The following is an 8,901-nucleotide window of genomic DNA, read 5'->3' on the forward strand; positions in this document are numbered from 1 at the left end:
TACAAATAGCCATTTTATTCCATCTGATTTGCATTACCAATCAATATGGAGTGAAGTTCATTTTGCATCTCCCATTTCTTTGCTCTTAGGGCAAAATCTTTGAAATCCCCCTGGTAGAGTTAAGGGCTGTGAAAATCAAGGGGCTTCTCTTCAGTTCTGCAAAGATCTTCAGTGATGTTTTAGGAGAGTGGAATAATCTATACTATGAAAACAACAAAGACAAACTGAAGGTTGAAATCCTTGGGTGTCCCAATCCCTAGCAAACATGAACTAGAGGGGATTTCCTTTAAACTTACTTTGGATCTTTTAAACCTGTGAGATATGGAGGAAGCTTCTTCCTGCCAGAATCTGTGAATGGTGGCATTTCTGCCTTGTTCACTACAGTTACAGCTCAAGAGAAAAGAGTAAAAAACAATAGGGAACACGTTTACAAACACAGCTTTTGGCTGAAGCCTGGATGTTTGTTTGGAAGCTTCTTACACCTTTCCTGACAGGGACGGTCAGCTTTCACTGCATTAACTGTCTCTCCCTTGGGTTCTCTGTTCAAGTCAGAAAGAAAGTTCTTGAAGAACTTGGAGGGCACATTTGGGACTCACCTACAACGCAACAGTGGTTTGTTTGCAGTGGCTTAATTTAAATTGGATTTCACATCAATTCGTTGAACAGCTGAAGAACCCCATGTGGACACACTTATTTGCCTTAAGAGTCATCTAAAATCAGTTCCCAATCGATTTAAGCTCCACTGATCAGATTTAAATATATACTTAAAAGGTCAACACAACCTTTTGCATTGATTTAATGAAATTATATTGAAAGCAATGCTTGAGTAAACTGGTGCAGCTCTGTGTAAAAGCTGTCTGAATTAGTGCAATATGGATTGTCAAAAAATGGAGAAACATTTCTCCCCCTTGAAGTTTGCAAATTCAATCTCTTGATTGAATGATAGCAAGATGGAGGCTAATGGATCTCTCCTCTGACGGAGCCTCATATTGATTTTATCATTAGATATACAAAACAAGTGTCTAATTCAGTAATAGGCATGTTTTATACCTGCCTTTAATGGTGTTGATCTAAACCCTTCATATATACACTTTAGCTCAAAATCACATATATTCCTTCTTCAATATGAAATTTCAAAATGTGGATATCTTTTTGAAATCATGATCATTAAAAGCATCTTGGGGTGAACCTAGGTAGATATGATCTTTTAAAAAATTAGAGAAATAACAGCATGAAAGAATCACTTATGTCAGGAGCCTATTTCACTGTTTAACAGGTGCAGATATCCATCATAAATTAAGCCTCATTTGAGCTGAGTGGTTGAATTGCTGAGGAATCACTTTATTGGTATGTGAAATATTTACTATGTATAGCTGGAGAGATTCCCAGGAATTCTGATGAAACACATTAATGCACAAGAGAGAACATCCTTTCCTCATAAGACTTGTAAAATCATAAGCTTTGCTCCTCTCAGTATCTTATAAAACTATCTGAATTGTCTATAGAAATGTAACAAGAATAACTATTAAGAAGGTCTTTTTAGAAAATGTTTTCTCTCTGTTCGGGAGAGCTGCTGTTATAGACATTAATATCCAAAATAAAACACACTTTTAGTTAAATTACATTTTTCTTCACCCTATGAAGAAATTGCTTTTTTCTTACAGAAAGATGAGAAACCACATGTTGCTTAAACAATTTCTGATGCCCAAAAGAGAAGAGTGAAACTGGATCACTTCAAAAAGCACATAAACTTAGAAGTCAATAACTAACATTTGGCTGGGAATTATTTGCATGTGTTCTTTGAATAAGGAGCACTATTTACTAAAATAATTTATTTAGACAATTCAACTGTGGATTTCTATATCTGTGGAACAACCAAAATAATGGTACAAAGGTAGAAGAGACTTCTATTTGTCATCTAAAAATTCTGAGTTTCCATTTGTAATATGAGATCTGGGTTTGCTATTTAGAATAATTGACCTTCCTGACAAATACAGGCAACTTAAGTTCTTAGAGTTTTACAATAGGCAAGGAAAAATAGGGACACCAATAGCAGGTTTACACAGACAAGAAAAGTTTCAAACAAGTGTAGGCCATGTTCCTTGCAGCTGAGAAGCCACATAAAAAACCCAACCAAAATTAGACAGCAGTAAGAGCCAGTATGAACTGTACTATATTAAAAACGAATAGTGAGAGCCATGAAAGCTCAAGAGTTTACATGGGCAGCCTATAAAATGCTAACGTAACTTACACCAGGGAACTCTGTAGAAACCATCCCTCTGCAAATTCAAAAGTATATGAAAAAAACAGCAAATTATTTCCAGGACAAGAAATAATACATGCATACAAATTTGCAAAGTTAAATTTCTTTTCTCTCTCATGATTCACAGGCATATGCCACCAAGGTATGCATGTAATTTTCAAAGATATGTTTCTCTGAGATGAAGTGAGTCCTCTGTCCCACCTGATAAAAACTGCCTCTGAATTTAAATTCAGGGAACCTGAACATGAGTAGTACAAATGTCATTCCATCCTCTGAACACTGTGGCTATGCAGTGGACTGCTCACACATCTGAAGCACCTCTACAGAATGTCTGTGAACAATATTATTTTTTAACAGATGATTGTGGCAGTATTTTGCATGCTTTATTCATATTACATGGAAAAGAGTAGGTGTGCAAGGCAGAGTACATATCTGTGTGCTGGCTTTGAATTTACACTGGGGACATTTCAACTTCTGAATGGTCAGGGAAAGAGTATATAAAAAAGGCAACATTTATTTTTATTATTATTATTAATTTTTATTATTATTTTTTAATTTACTATGAGGCACAGAAAACAGATGGAAAGCTGTCAAGCTGTCAAATCTTCCTTTTTGTCCCCAAGAAGATACAAACTGCCCATATAACAAAGGGATGAAGTGTTTCTCTATTACCACTGCATGCTTTAGGCTAAACCCATTGCACTAGTTTATTTTAACTAAAATTGCAGAATAAATGAAGAAAGCATCTTTTTATTGTGACATTGAGCATTTAATTAGAAAGGGAATTCTGAGTTCTGCCATTAGCATTAGTACATTCATAGAGACATGCAAGAAAGACCTTGCATTCTCACAGAATGGACATTTCCTTCTGCCCCACATGCAAAAGCTCATAGGGAGCCTGTTGTCCATTACAACCTTCTAGCACAGTCACAGCCACTCTCACATGGAGAGTGATCCTTCTAGTAAAGGGGCAGCCAGATCAGCTGGAAGAAATTTTTTCCATTATTTGCATGCATCATTAATTCTTAATGTTTCAAATACTCATTGGAGTATGACAGAGAACATCAGTCACTTCCATCAAGATTGGAATTCATGGGAGTAAAAGTCCTTTACTAACAACTAAAACATTGCTGGGATAACACTGGAAACACTTGTTCCTATTTCCACAGGCTCAGCAATACTTCAGCTGGCCTTTTTACGAAGACCAGCTGAGGGTATGATGTATACTAGCAGCCTGTACAGAAATCACACTTCCACTGGAACATGCCAGTTCAAGACTAGTCTAATCTCAGCTCTTTACTTGGGAGATTTTATACCTGGGAGCAGTGAAAAGGATGCTTTTAAATTGTTATATATTAAACAGCTAAAATTAATTGCAATTCATATTATCTTCTGTCTAAAATGTTACTCTTTATAAATGTGTTTATTGCACAAAAAAGCTAGAAATAAAGAATTGACTTCTTCCTTGCCCAGATTTTTATCATAAAAATGTTTTTCATCTTCAGATTTATGTAACTATTTCAAAATTGGTGGAAGAGGCTATGGTATCTGCAACAAGTATAAATTTCAAGAATGCTTCTATTTTGCAGTAAAAGAATATTTTATTGAAAAAATAACACACTTAATAAAGAAGCTAAGGGAAATTGTTGTTCCTTGACGGTGATGACCTCTAAAACTTTCTGAAATTGATTAAATATTATCATCAGTCCAGCCACCTCCAGATAAAATGAAATAATGATTTGTGTGCAAGCAGGTTACAAGAGACTGAATGGAAGAGTCTGAAAAGAGAGCAAAATAATGACATGACTGGCTTGAGAAGATAGAGAAAATAATTAATTCCAAACAAGCAATAGAGATTATCCATCACTGAGTGTTCAGTTTGCTATTACTCTGTGATTTAGGCACTTCTCTTTAATTAATTACTGAAGAAATGAATATAAGGGTGTATCTGCTTTCCCCTGTTTGAATTGAAAAGGTAAGTGTGCAGAAAAGCACATGGTGTATGTACATAGGCTCACAACCCTTCCCCTGCAGGTGTGGAATAATGTTTCACAGAGATATCCTTCTGGTTAGTGTTTGGGGCTGGGACAAGATGCCCACATCAGACCTTCCCCAAAAATTTTTTCAGGGCAAATCCAGGTTACGTGTCCTGTAAAAAGTCATCCCTCCTTTTAACTACACTCAGTGGCATTCACATCTTCCAGAAAACAATCTAGAGCAAGCTTTCCAATGGAAATGTTCTGAAAATACCAGGTGACAGGATGAAAACATCTCTGCCACATTACATTTCTTATCTGTTAAATCTACTGTAGCCAGATCAATGCAAGTATACCAAGTAGCATGGGGAAAAGTTCGAGGTACACAAAGTTTGTATTGTGCCTGTTAGATTTCAAATGTAAAGCAAGAGCAACAAACAATGAGGATTTTAAGGAAAGGCCTTTGCCATTGAGGTGGTTAAAATGATCAAAAGTAACAGATCACACACAGGGACAGGCCTTTCATGTAACACCAGATCCTGGATGCAGAATGTCACCCAAAAGGCAACATCGATTCACACGATTACTTTGTTCTCTCCTTTCTACTTACTCTTCAGGTTTGGAGTTTTCTTTCACTTTGTGTTGGCATGAGTAGTCTGTGATCAAAACCAGATGATTCAGGGAAGAAAGGGAATACTTAGATAATGTCTGGACAATGCTTGTGTCTTGTACAGTTGCTTATTTTAAAGGAACAAACATGATGGCAAAAAGAGGGGCAGGCAGGGCAGGTCCCAGTGTAGTATGGATCCAGCTTCAGAGGATCAGCAGCCCCTTTTGTATCAATAATTTTTTAAACACACCAAGATTATATTAAGTACATAAGGGAAAAAAAATTAAAAGGAGATGGCACTGTTTACCAGAAGACTTGATTTTCTTTTTTGTGTTTGTACACATCCAAGATCTTTTCTACCAGAGGAGAGTCATGCAACACATATGTCTCTTCACTGCTCATTTCCTTTCTTTCCTCTCTGGTTCTTTGTCCTTCTTGCTAAACTGTGAATGGCCCTGTTGTGCAACTCTGTGGACTCAGAAATGCAAATGAATTTCTCAGTTGTAGACACAGTTCCACTGTCAAGGCTACACTGAACCCAGAGCAGGTTCATTAAGCATATAAAGCTGCTCCTTATCCTCCTTATAATGCTTTTTCAGGCATTATAGGGGGTGGGAGAAAAAAGTGCATAAATTTTTGATGATGGGGTGGTTAACAGCTGGAGCAGGTGATTGAAAAAAGCCATTCTCCACTTTATCCTTCTCCCTCCACAAGCCTTCTGATCAAGGCTTGATGCCTTACTGAGGGATGTGTTGCTGTCACACACGAACTACCAGGCTCAGCACTAAATTGAGGAGGTGAAATGCAATGGCTGTAATAGAAAGGTGCTTGAAGTACTTGATGAAAGATCTCCCTCCTACCCTTTCATTCAGGGTATTAAGAGAATATAGGCAATATTGTGGAGGATTTCAACTCAGTCCTCTATTAGCTTATGAATAATTTAAAAATTGAGTCCTTCAGAAATGTGGCATTTGGTGCAATTCTTGTCTCAAATGAGCTTAGAGAAACAGTTTATCAGTCTTCTAATTTATTATTAAAGTTTAGTAAAATTTCAAAGAGTTGCACACTAGAGGAAAATAGCTTTTATGTCGAATTGCTGAGATTAATTTACAGTTACCAGTTTATTAGGAATTTAAATTTGGACTACAATCCTGATTTCCATTAATTGCTATACTTGTTCAATTTTATATCCCTAAAAACCTAAGTTAGAACGGCACATTTGGGTTCAAAATGCACACAGTTTACAGTTTGAAGCTGCAAGAGTAATAACCACATCTTTCAGATGGCACATTCTCACTTTTTCTGCAAAGGCACTCCTCAGGTGAAAATCACAGAATGCTGTCTCCCAAAAAAAGCCTCATACTGCAGGGAAATGATATTATAAAAGTGAAAAAAAAAAACCAAAACAAAATAGAACAAAGGTAAGGCTATACAACCGTGAGTTAGAGTAAAATACATTAGAGAGATAATGCATTTATTCAAACCCGAAGAATTATAAACCTTAGGACTTCTAGGGTAAAATAAAATGTAACAAGAAATCCAAACAAAGCACAAAGAAATGAAGAGTCAAGTATCTAAACAATCTTAATTATGGTTTGAGAAAACATCTTTTAAATCTCTAACTAGCTAGAAGTCACAACATTTGTTTGCCTAATATGTGATGTTTGTGTATAGATATTAATACACTTGTGTATTTGAAGATGAATGATACCTTTCTACTTCATGGTGTGGAACTGAAAGTTCATGAGAACCCTCTCTCTGTTCTGCAGGGAAGATGAAAAAAACACAAGCCCTTAAAAATTTCTTAATCATCTCCAAGTCCACAAATGTAGAACTCAGTACAAACTGCATGGTTTTGCTTGGTTACAGTCACCACAGTAACACCCATGTAGCTGTTAAACAGCTCATCTTCTGGGAAAAAGAAGAGGATAAAGCATAAATTAGAAAGCAATATACATACCAGATACTGCAATGCATCACAGGAGCGTCAGTGGCACCATATGGACTCTGACAATTGGTCAGTGCAACAAGCACACCAGAGGCTACAGCTTCTGGCTTCAGACTGGTACCTCTGCAAATCCAGAGGGGGAAGAGTTAGAGGACATTTGGAGATTAAAGCCTCTGTGACAGGAGCAGGTGCATGGGGATGTGAGGACATTCCTGAGCTGTCAGTAGGGCCATGCCTCTCTGTCCTGCTGAGGAGAGGGAGACACAAGCAACTGGTCTGATGGACCAAGGGCACAGCTTGCGAGGAGCCACCCAGACCTGGCTCCGCAGCAGAACTCTCCTGATGCTGTATCAAACCTTGTCTATCCAAGAAACAATGTTAAAATTGTTAAGCAGGTCCTGAGGACACATTAGGACAACAGCACAGAAATGCCACCAGAAACTTCACAGAGGCCACCCAATACAAATGGTCATTCTGCCAAGAGGTGGTAAGGAAGGGTGTTCATAGGTAGCACCAGGAACACCAGATTTTGTAGATTGGAACAAGGCTTGTAGGGAAAGCTCAAACCCAACCCCCCGCTGTGCCATTAGCAGCTGTGCTTTCTCTGAATGACTCTAATAATTTGCTGTGTGCTCATGGTGGAGATGTAATACTATTAATTACAGAGGCGCTGGTTGTGGCTCCTGTAGGCAAAACAGATGTTGTATGTCACACTCTGTGCACATTAGACTGAAAGAGCAAAGTATATTACCCCCAAACTTAAAGCACTACCTGAGTAAAATATTCACATGATAAGAGTTTACCTGACTTCTGCTATTTCCTGGTACAAGAGTCAGACCATGTAATCTGAACTTGGATCAGTGGCCAATCCTATTTTGCATTAATATCCTAAAGGCACACAGAGACAGAAGCCTTGCTCTGCTGGGAATAAAAAGAAGCTGAGCCTCTCTCCCTCTCAAAAAATATTGTTCATATTGGCCTAGTTTACTCACAAAAAAAAAAGATTGCAGTGAGCTATTTCCCTGGAAAGAACTGCATTTCCGAAAGTTTTCACTGGAATGCCAACAACTCCTAGCTGAACCACAGGCTGAGAGTTCTCAGCCTACACTGCCATGATATTTCTACTTAAATTATGAAAAACTGAGATTCCTTTAAAAAGCCACAGGCTCTTTATGGTCTTGGGAGGAAAAAAAACAATACAGAGCTTTAACCACTGTCGGTTCTGCCGCCCCACAGCGTGTCTGAGACCAGCATCTGCAAAAAGCTCCCAAACAAAGACTGCACATTGCTCCTGCAGTGCTACCTGTTTCCCCAGTATCCCTGTGGAAGGAATATATTGAAGCCTATAGTAGACATTCTCACTTCTGGCTCTAGAAACAGCTTGCTTGTTAACTTTTTCTTTGTTCAAAAGTCTCATTGTCGGACTTACCCAGACAGGTTTGGGGTTTTTTTTCCCTTTGCCATAGTTAATGGATAACTCTGTCATGGTTGTTAAAAAGGCATACGTGATATGAGTCAGCAAGTGAAGGTAACACACACATGGAGGAGCTGGAAATTCTTCCTTGTTCCTTTCTACCTGTCTTCTGAAAAGCCTGGTTTTGGTTAGCCAAATATTGGGTGGTGCTTCAGAGAAACAATCAGGTAGGCTGAGGCATAAGCTGTCCCAGGAAGACAGGGGTTCATTGCTCCACTTGCTGCTAAGGAAGGAGGCTCAGAGCTGCCAGGCAGTCAAGGCAGCAAGACAAACGGAGAAAGAGAAAGGAGCTGAAATGGAGTGTCATTGAGCCCATGGTGCCTCACTATCCATTTCAATTATAAATACTGCTTTAAAATGTAATTTATTGTTATATCTCTTAAATGCAGTGAATTTTATAGACCCAGTCCTAGAGCCAGCACTGTGACAGTGTCCAAAGGATGATTTTTAATTAAGTGGAGGCTGCGCACACATGTAGGGAGCATATTTAACAGATGTGCTGTAATGATGTCAGAATTATAAACTTAAATGCACTTTAGATCTGCATATGAATAAAGAGATGCCTGTACAGGCTTCTGGACAACTCAGTTTAAAAGAAATTTAAAACCATCAATTTATGTCAGTGCAGAG

This window comes from Vidua macroura, chromosome 5, assembly GCF_024509145.1.
Source record: "Vidua macroura isolate BioBank_ID:100142 chromosome 5, ASM2450914v1, whole genome shotgun sequence".
Classification (NCBI taxonomy): Eukaryota; Metazoa; Chordata; class Aves; order Passeriformes; family Viduidae; genus Vidua; species Vidua macroura.